The sequence below is a fragment of the Gopherus evgoodei genome, chromosome 21 (assembly GCF_007399415.2).
Source record: "Gopherus evgoodei ecotype Sinaloan lineage chromosome 21, rGopEvg1_v1.p, whole genome shotgun sequence".
NCBI classification, from domain to species: domain Eukaryota; kingdom Metazoa; phylum Chordata; order Testudines; family Testudinidae; genus Gopherus; species Gopherus evgoodei.
In genome coordinates, this window is record NC_044342.1 from 1,829,091 (window position 1) to 1,840,118 (window position 11,028).

The 11,028-nt window shown below is 44.2% G+C and overlaps 1 pseudogene; it reads left to right on the plus strand.

The window, feature by feature from the left end:
• Positions 1–2,946: 2,946 nt before the first annotated feature.
• On the plus strand, positions 2,947–3,883 carry LOC115638390 (annotated as a pseudogene).
• Positions 3,884–11,028: the final 7,145 nt, after the last annotated feature.

Sequence of the window (11,028 nt, forward strand, 5' to 3'; positions counted from 1 at the left end):
CAACTGCTGGATAATATCAACATATAGCTGGCAACCGATGAAACCGCTAATAAGTAGAATCTACTGTATGTTGAAATCAATGGGAGTTAGGCACCTCTATACCTTCAAAAATCTGGCCCTTAGGAACTTAGATGTCCTGATAAATACTAGCAGACTGAAAACTGACATATTTGTGAATAATGAATCAGACAGGGATTATCAAAGCTGTCGGAGTTAAGTGCCTGAATCTTATTGAAATTTAGTTGGATATCTAACTCCCTTAGGCTCATTTGAAATCCCAGCTTCAATGATTTGGATCAAATCTCCTTCCTCCTGAACACACACTTTCCATTAGGGAAGGTGGGGCTGTATGGTAGGGGCTGTTTAATGGAGGCAGTGACAGAGGGATCTTTCCCCCCCCCACAGTGCTCAACTCTCTGAACGATATGATCCATGCAGCTGTGTCTTTTAGCACCCACCAGGAGTTGTTTTTCATGGCTCCACTCAACAAAGCCGCTCTGTCTACACTGCTCCCTGTCTCTTCCTCCAAGCAGAGCAGTGGCCAGGCAAACAGGCAGCCAGAAGAGGTTGAAGAGAGGATCTGAAGTGGATCCACAGCGGAGCAACACTCAGCAGAAGCTTTGGAAACTTGTTAGCACCAAAAGCGAAGGCTCACGGGGTGGAATCCTGGCCCAGTTGACGTTAATGGGAGTTTTGTAATTGACATCAACTGGGCCATGAATTAGGCCTCTAGGGCCACTGGAAGATCGGGAGGAGTTGACCCTGCCCCGCTTAAATCAGTCTATATGGAGAGCTTGCCCAATCTTGTCTATGCAGCAGTGAGGGGGAATACCACTCCCCTAGCCTGACCCAACTCCAGGTCTCTGTTTGTTTTCTCTGCAAAGGATATTTTCCTCCCTCCTTATTTTTTTTGTCCTGATCAATTATTTGGACCAAACATCGGGGAACAAACAGCTATTTTGGGGTATCATCTGTCTTCACCTCCTATTCTTAAGTAGGCAGTATTTGTTTGCAATATAGCCATTAGGGAGTCTTTCTTTCTTTCTTTCTTTCTCACCATATAGCTTTTTTTGCTCATTCACCATTTCAAAATGTATTTTTCTCTTTCTTTTATTTTATGCTTTCTTTTCTTCTTTCTTCCTTTCACAAATTCTTTCTTTCTTGTTTTTGTGCTTTTGTTTTTTCCTCTGCATCTGCATGGGCATGTTTACACTGCAGTGAAAGAGCTGTGGCTGATCTGCATCAGGTCTTATGGGGCTTGGGTTGGGGGCACCATACATCTGAAATGTAGATGTTTGGGCTCAGGCTGGAACCTGGAGTCTGAGATCTCAAAGCCCACTTCTGCAGGCTTAGTCCTGCAAGTCTGAGACTTGGTGTCTCATGATTTTTTAAATTGTAATGTTGACATTCTCAGTGATAGATTCATAGTGTTAAATCCTGGCTCTGTTCAAGACATGGGAAGTTCTGCAGTTGGCTGCAATGGGACTAAAATGTCATCCAGAGATTTTGAGCCATTATGGTCATTTATTCTAACCTGCATTAGCCAAAAACAATAGGTTTGAGTGGGAAGGAACCACCTGTGCTTATCAATGGGGTGTTAGCTCCAAGTCCTGATGCCTGGGGTCTGTGCCCCACCACAAATGTTTGTATGTGGCAAAAAGGGAAAAGTGGCTAGCCCACTCCAGCTGCTGGGGTACATATTTAGGAGACACCTTAGCTGCCATCTTTCCCTCTCCACAAAGGGGGATAGAAGTGGGACCCTGCTATTTTCTTTGGCAGCCAGGAAATGTAGGTTCTGCTCCCACCTGCGACACTGATCAGCTCTATGACTTTGTTCAAGTCTTTTTTTCCTTCCCACCTATATAGATGGGAGGATTTTAGGGGAAGGGACAGTCTCTTGCTATATGTCTGTGCAGGACCAGCACAGCAGGGTCCTTATTTTTGTTAGTGGCCTCTAAGTGCTACTGAATTACAATAATAATAATGAATAATAATAATAATAATCCCTGGTCGAGATGCTTGGGAACTTAGATGCTCAGATCAGTCATTTAATTTGGTATTGGGTTTCCAAATAGCCTAGCTGGTTTTGAAGAGCTCAGAAGATTTACATCCAAGGCAGGAATTATTTTTAGAGCTGGTCAAAAAATGCTCAGACATAATCAATGTTATGTTTATTTCCTGGGTTTGACATGGAGCCATTTTTCATGTGTCTCTGAAAATGCTTGTACTCTATTTTAATCAACATGGTTCTCGACATTTCTCTTAGTTTTTATTTTCATTTCCCAAAAAGCCAGTTTTCATTTAGTAAAAAAAATTTGAGAATCATCTCACTCAAAAGTAATCTTGTGGAGAAATGTCACGAACAAAGGAAACATGTTGACAATTATTCATGAACAATTTCAGTATAGAAAAAAAGGCCAGTTGATTTACCTTGCACTATATTTTCGAAGGTGTTAAAGTACCTAAAGATAAAAATAAGTACTCACTGGGATTTTTAAAAGCAACTATCTGTCTAGCTCCAATTGATTTCCATGGGAAACAGGCACCTAGGCCCAGATTTTTAAAGATATTCAAAATTAAGAGGTGCTAGTCATATAGATGATTTTGAAAATCCCACTAGGTACCTATCTACATCTTTAAGTATCCAAATATCTTTAAAAATATGACCCCAGGTGCTTAATTTAGTCACTTTTGCTGTGAATCTGTGTGCCACTAGATGCCAATCTATATCTTTAGGTGCTTAAATACCTTTGTAAACCTGATCCATTATTGTTTTTATTAATAATAATAGTATTACTCAGTACAGACCAGCTCTAATTATTTGCATGGCTTTTCAATTCCCAGTCCCTGTGACAAAGCCATCAATACTGTGTTGACATGCAGTCGCATTTCCAACACCTCTGTCTCTCCTCCAGATTGAATAACAACAGTGCCAAGACCTCCAGCATGCACTGGGACAACCAAAGTCATGTGACTGAGTTCCTTATTGTGGGTTTTCCTGGCATCCTGGAGTTGCAGCTCCTGCTCTTCTTGGTATTCCTTCTGGCCTATGCACTGACTGTGATAGAGAATACAGTGACCATCATGCTAATGTGGGCCATCGTCTCACTCCACAAGCCCATGTACCTCTTCCTGGGGAATCTCTCTTTCCTGGAGATCTGGTATGTCTCAGTCACAGTGCCCAAGATGTTATTGAGCTTTGTAACAAAAAGGAAAGGCATCTCCTTTGTTGTGTGCATGGCCCACCTCTACTTCTTCCTGGCCTTGGCCTGCACTGAGTGTGTCCTCCTGGCTGTAATGGCCTATGACCGCTATGTGGCTATCTGTAACCCGCTGCACTACTCAGCCATCATGAGCCAGACTCTCTGCATCCGCCTGGTAGCGTGGATCTTGGCTGAGTGGCTTTCCCATCTCCATGTGGAAGGTCCTCTTCATCTCGCGTCTGACCTCCTGTGGGGTTAACATCATCAACCACTTCTGTAATGTGTCACCACTGCTCAACCTGGCCTGCATCGACATGTCACTGGCAGCACTTATGGACTTCCTGCTGGCCCTGCTCATTCTCCTGGGGCATCTCTCCACTACTGTGGCCTCTTACATCTGCATCATCTCTACGGTTGTGCGGATCCCCTCAGCCAAAGGGTGTCTCAAGGCCTATTCTACATGTGTCTCCCACTTGCTGGTGGGCACCATCTTCTATGCTTCCTCCCTCTTTATCTATGCCAGACCTCAAGCCATAAGTTCCTTTGACTCCAACAAGCTGGTGTCCGTCATTTACACAGTTCTGACACCCCTCCTCAACCCAGTCATCTATTGCCTGAGGAACAAGGTGTTCAAGGACACCCTGAGGAAAATGGTGCATGGCATAAAAGTGTTCTCCTAGATATCTTGTATGCGACTTTTCAAGATGGCCTAAGGGATTCCCATTCTTTAACTCACTAATATCCTGTGGCAATGAGTTCCATAGGTCAGAATGATTTTTATCCACTAAACTTACATCAGACCACATAAATTCCTTTTAATGGGCATATTATATCATTCTTGAGGTCTAGGATGGTCTGGGATTTCAAAGAGGGGCTAAGGTAATTAAGTGTCTAATGCCCATTCTTTAACTCAGTACCAGATCAGATAAATTTAACCTGCACTGAAATATTATGGTTTGTTGAACTGAACTGAAATTATTTGTTTCATGTCTGGTGGGCCAGATTTTTAAAGGTGACTAATGGTATTTTCAAAATCCATTGAAATTAATGTGAATCGGGTGCATAGATGCTTTTGAAAATTTCCTTAGTTGTCTTAATACCTTTACAATACTTGCCTTTTGACATGAAACACCATCTGCCTCAGGTCTAACGGTGCCTCATAGTAGTTGTAGTTTGGGTCTTTCAGTCGTAATTCTTCTATATGGGCCAGGCTTCTTGGCTGAATTACATCTCCAGACCAGCGGGATGCTTCATAGCAGTGACATGACTGTGTTGCATCATGGGAGATGTAATCCAGTCACCAGGCCTGGCTCTAGGCACCAGGAAAACAAGCAGGTGCTTGGGGCAGCATATTTCCGGGGGTGGCATTTTGGCTATCCTTTTTCTTTTTCTTTTACTCACTTCCTCCCCTCTCATAACCCTGCAGAAGCGGAGCCAAAGAGCAGCTGGGGATCCAGCATGGGAGCTGAGAACCCATGGGACCCTGGGAGCTGTAGTTCCTTGCTTAGCTACCTGCCTATAGAGTCAGCCCTGGATCAAGGAAAGAACTACATTTCTCAGCAATCCCTTGGTAGCTATGACCAGGAAAGGGAGGGGAGGGAGTGATGTAGCTGATCCATGCTGCAGCTTGCTGTGAGTGGAAAGCGGTGGCACTATGAATGGGGATAAGTGTACCCAAAGAGTAGGCAGCTTTGCCCCAGATATCCCCTTCAGAAGACATCTCCAGACTGGATTAGGGATACTGGAGTGATCTCACCTTGGAGCCCCCAAAGAAGGAATTGGGTGGACTAAATGGATAGTGCCCCTTCTCTATCTGAAGCCTAGCAAGGGAGGTACGTGGATCCCACTAGAATTTAAAATGAAAAGTAAGGGAGGGGAGGCTCTGGACCTGGGCAGCTTTAGATACAGTACCAGGCACATAGGAGGATTTCCACTTCTGAGCCATGGAAGCAGAAATTGACTTTTTCTTTCCAGATATGGCTAATATTGAGAAAGGAAATCTAGCACCTGCCTTCCAGTTTTGAACACTTCAAAATTCAGGAGTGCTTAAGCTCAGTTTGGGCAACTGTTACTTCATTTCTCCCAATCAAATATACTGATCCACTGTAATTTGCTATAGAAAAAGTAGGATAAAATTGAGCAAGAAATGCTTCCCAGTGGTTATTAGGACTGGGATTGCTATTTTCAACAGCCATTGCTTTTTTTTTTAATTTGTTTAAAAAAAGGACAGTGATAGTGCATTGCAAATTCCCCATAGAAACACAGAGTGAAACAAAAGAATAGTAAAGGCGCCTCAACTTTTCCTCATTTATGTAGGACAGTCTTATAATATGCATCCAGATATCCTCCAGTCACACAAGCTGAAAATTGGTCCACTTTACTGCAGTTCTCTAACCATATGGGAACCAATCCTGATTGTGTCCTGTGCATATCCAAAATTCCTGCTGGATGACTTGCCCTGGGAGTGAGTTACCAGTGACTCTGGGACAGCAGGAGGGTGCAGTCTGGGGGGAGAGCCCAGGGCTGGGGCGGCAGGGGAATGGGAGGAGGGCACTGGGTGGGGGAAAGAGGGAAGCCCAGGGCTCTCCCCAGGGCTGGGACGGGGGGCAGCCAAAAATTTTTTTTTTGCTTGTGACAACAAAAAACCTAGAGCCGGCCCTGCCAGTCACGAAGCATGAAGTGACGGCTCGAGGCTGTAGTTTATTGTCCAACTAACCCAAAGACCATTTCCCAAACTGATTTTTTTTCCTGCATTTTTCAGTTCACAAAAAATATGAATCATTCAACCCCTTGCTCAAAGCAGGATCAATTCCCAACTAAATCATCCCAGCCAGGGCTTTGTCAAGCCTGACCTTAAAAACCTCTAAGAAAGGAGATTCCACCACCTCCCTAGGTAACCCATTCCAGTGCTTCACCACCCTCCCTAGTGAAAAAGTTTTTCCTAATATCCAACCTAAACCTCCCTCATTGCAGCTTGAGACCATTACTCCTTGTTCTGTCATCTGGTACCACTAAGAACAGTCCAGATCCATCCTCTTTGGAACTACCTTTGAAAGCAGCTATCAAATCCCCCCTCATTATTCTCTTCTACAGACTAAACAATCCCAGTTCCCTCAACCTCTCCTCATAAGTCACATGCTCCAGCCCCCTAATCATTTTTGTTGCCCTCTGCTGGACTCTTTCCACTTTTTCCACATCATTCTTGTTCTGTGGGGCCTAAAACTGGACACAGTACTCCAGATGAGGCCTCACCAATGTCGAACAGAGGGGAATGATCACATCCCTCAATCTGCTGGCAATACCCCTGCTTATACAGCCCAAAACGATGTTAGCCTTCTTGGCAACAAAGGCCACTGTTGACTCATATTCAGCTTCTCATCCACTGCCACGCCTATGTCCTTTTCTGCAGAACTGCTGGCTAGCCATTCGGTCCCTAGTCTGTAGCAGTGCATGGGATTCTTCTGTCCTAAGTGCAGGACTCTGCACTTGTCCTTGTTGAACCTCATCAGGTTTCTTTTGGCCCAGTCCTCTAATTTGTCTAGGCCTCTCTGTATCCTATCCCTACCTCCAACATATCTACCACTCCTCCCAGTTTAGTGTCATCAGCAAACTTGCTGAGAGTGCAGTCCATGCCATCCTCCAGATCATTAATGAAGATATTGAACAAAACCAGCCCCAGGACTAATCCTTGTGGCACTCCGCTTGATACTGGCTGCCAACTAGACCTGGAACCATTGATCATTACCCATTGAGCCCGATGATCGAGCCAGCTTTCTATCTACCTTACATTATAATCCACTCATCCAGCCCATACTTCTTTAACTTGCCGGCAAGAATACTGTGGGAGACCATATCAAAAGCTTTTCTAAAGTCAGTAAAGTCACATCCAAGGCTTTCCCCTCATCCACAGACCTAGTTATCTCCTCATAGAAGGCAATTAGGTTAGTCAGGCATGACTTGCCCTTGGTGAATCCATGCTGACTGTTCCTGATCACTTTCCTCTCCTCTAAGTGCTTCAGAATTGATTCCTTGAGGACCTGCTCCATGATTTTTTCAGGGACTGGGGTGAGGCCGACTTGCCTGTTGTTACCTGGATCCTCCTTCTTCCCTTTTTTAAAAATGGAAATTACATTAGACTTTTTTCAGTCATCCAGGACCTCCGCCGATTGCCATGAGTTTTCAAAGATAATGGACAAGGGCTCTGCAATCACATCTGCCAACTCCTTTAGCACCCTCGGATGCAGCACATCCAGCCCCATGGATTTGTGTTCATCCAGCTTTTCTAAATAGTCCTGAACCATTTCTTTCTCCACAGAGCGCTGGTCACCTCCTCTCCACACTGTGCTGCCCAGTGCAGTAATCTGGGAGCTGACCTTGTTCGTGAAGACAGAGGCAAAAAAAGCATTGAGTACATGAGCTTTTTCCACATCCTCTGTCACTAGGTTGCCTCCCTCATTCAGTAAGGGGCCCACACTTTCCTTGACTTTCTTCTCGTTGCTAACATACCTGAAGAAACCCTTCTTGTTACTTTTAACATCTCTTCCTAGCTATAACTCCAAGTGTGATTTGGCCTTCCTGATTTCACTCCTGCATGCCTGAGCAATATTTTTATACTCCTCCCTGGTCATTTGTCCAGTCTTTCAATTCTTGTAAGCTTCTTTTTTGTGTTTAAGATCAGCAAAGATTTCACTGTTAAGCCAAGCTGGTCAGCTGCCATATTTACTATTCTTTTTACAAATTGGGATGGTTTGTTCCTGCAACCTCAGAAAGAATTCTTTAAAATCCAGCCAGCTCTCCTGGACTCCTTTCCCCCTCAGGTTATTTTCCCAGGGGATCCTGCCTATCAGTTCCCTGAGGGAGTCAAAGTCTGCTTTTCTGAAGTCCAGGGTCTGTATTCTGCTGCTTTCCTTTCTTCCTTGTCAGAATCCTGAACTCGACCATCTCATGGTCACTGCCTCTCAGGTTCCCATCCACTTTTGCTTCCCCTACTAACTCTTCTGTTTGCGAGCAGGAGGTCAAGAAGAGCTCTGTCCCTAGTTAGTTCCTCCAGCACTTGCACCTTGAAATTGTCCCCTACACTTTCCAAAATCTTCCTGGATTGTCTGTGCACCACTGTATTGCTCTTCCAGCAGATATCAGGGTGATTAAAGTCTCCCATGAGAACCAGGGCCTGCGATCTAGTAAGTTCTGCTAGTTGCCGGAAGAAAGCCTAGTCCACCTCATCCCCCTGGTCTGGTGGTCTATAGCAGATTCCCCCACAACATCAGCCTTGTTGCTCACACTTCTAAACTTAATCCAGAGACTCTCAGGTTTTTATGCAGTTTCATAACAGAGCTCTGAGCAGTCATACTGGTCTCTTACGTACCATGCAACTCCCTCACCTTTTCTGCTCTGCCTGTCCTTCCTGAACACTTTATATCCATCTATGACAGTGCTCCAGTCATCTGAGTTATCCCACCAAGTCTCTGTTATTCCAATCACATCATAGTTCCTTCACTGTGCCAGGACTTCCAGTTCTCCCTGCTTGTTTCCCATGCTTCTTGCATTTGTGTATAGGCACTTTAGATAACTCGCTGATCATCCCACTTTCTCAGTATGAAACAGGAGTCCTCCACAAATGTTTTCCGGGCAGGCCAGAAATTTTTATATTGACTGAGCTCTAATTCAGACCCTGGTGGATGCCCCCACCCATGAACATGTACACTCCTAATTCAGATGAGATATTGCACTACTGCAGATAGCCCTCTCTGAGGTAGTCTGGTGACCAGGCTATGCAGTGGCTGTCTCAAGGCTAGGGATTTTCAAAACTGAACTAAATCATGGTAAATAAATGAGGTAAATAAAAACTTGTCATCAAAATTTTTCAGAGGGAAAAAAACATCACCTCCTGTTCAGCTCTTTGAATTAATCAGAGTGAAGCCTGCATAGCCACTGTTTTGTTTTTTTAATTAGGGCTGGCCCACAAGTAATATATAGTAGGGAGTACACAGGAGACCTCCACACCACCAGGGGCACTACATAACCCATATTGTGGAACTTGGGGAGGGCCGTGATCTCACCCTCATGTCTATTCTTTTCCAGGTGAAACTCAGCAGCCTGCTCAGGAGGGAAGTGCATGGAGACCCTCCAAAGCAGAGGTCTAGGGGGCACATCTGAGCACTGTCTGAAAAGGAAATCTGCCTTCCCATACACTAAGCTGGTGCACTGCTTTCTAGCACAGGTATATTTAAGTAATACTGGCCCATCACAGCTGTGCCTTGTAAAGCCAAGAGTCTGCAATTTATTCAGCCCCCTCCCCTGTGATGGTAAATGACTTTATCTCCATTGCACAGCTGGGTAAACTGAGGCACAGACCAGGAAAGTGACCTAGCTAAGGACACACAGCCACGAGTGCTCATCATTGACAAGTGGCTTATATGTAGGCTTGAAAGCATATAAGCCTACATGTTTATTTTTTATATTCATCAATTCAGATGTCCACAGCTGTGCACATATATAATGTTTGAGCATTTTTTAATTTTTGCATTGGTTTAAATATTCAGTCGCAGGGGGCTTTTCACTGCAAGAGGGGACACTTAGGTTAGATAGGAAGAAAACATTCTGACTATAAGGGTAGTGAAGCCCTGGAACAGGATTCCAAGGGAGGTTGTGGAATTTCCATCACTGGAGTCTTTTAAGATCACCTTGGACAAACACCTGTCAGGGATGGTCTATGTTTGTTTGCTCCTGCCTCAGTGGATGTGAGCAGATGACCTCTCAGGATCTCTTCCGGTTTGACATTTCTATGATTCTATGAAATTATGGTGGGACCCACAATAATTTTGTATTGACAGTAGATGCAGAGATTCAAAAATTGTATAACTGTTAAAACACTCCTTGTCAACATCACGTCAAAATATAGAAAGTAAATATCTTTCAATCAAACACAAATAAGTTTTCAAGCAGCATTTTCCTGACTTTGCTGATCTTTAAATTGCGATTATTGTCAATTTAGATATCTGTAGGTCAGTTTGTGTGTGTATACAGTAAAACAGACATTTAACGAAACAATAAAAATCCAATCCTTCCCAGCCTGATTACATGAACTGAACTGCTGCACTTCTGGCCACTCCTTTGGTGGCAAAGGGCTAACAACACAATCAGCATTTTGGGATCTTGCTCGCTCATGCCAATATCAATCCAGAGTAGCTCTCACACATCAAACATAAGTCTTTGTTTTCAAGGCCCTCTGTGGCCTTTCTTCACCAAACTGACCATCTCTCATTCACGGTCAGGAGGTTGACTCCCTCTTCTGATTGGCCCACCATGCCTGCCTCCATAACCCACTTGTTACATTTTCATTCTTCCCCCCTTGCTGCCCCTCATGCTGGGAGGAGCTCCCCACAAGTATCCATAAACCTACCACATTAGCCTACCCTCCATCCCCAAACACTCATTGAAATCAGTCCCTAACTCCCTTAGGCTTCTTTGAAAATCTCAGCATTAAATATGCTTCATATTTGGTAAGAGAAAGTTGCATGTTCCAGTAGAGGTATTTCCTGATCTTATATCACAATTCATTGCTCTTAAACCTCTTTTTCCTCTGTTTTATGATCTTTTCTGCCTTTGGCTTCTTCTTATGCTGCTTATTCCCCTTCTCTTTCTCCTCCTTCCTCCCATTCCTTCACCTCCTCCTCCTCCCTCTTCTGCCTTTCTTTTTTTCTATTAGTGCTTCCTTTTCTTTTTTCATCTTCATTTCCTTTGTTCCCCCTCTGTAGCTCCCTCACCTTCTCCCTCTTCCCCATCCTTTCCACCCTTATCTCCACAGCTGTGAAAGGATGAAGAC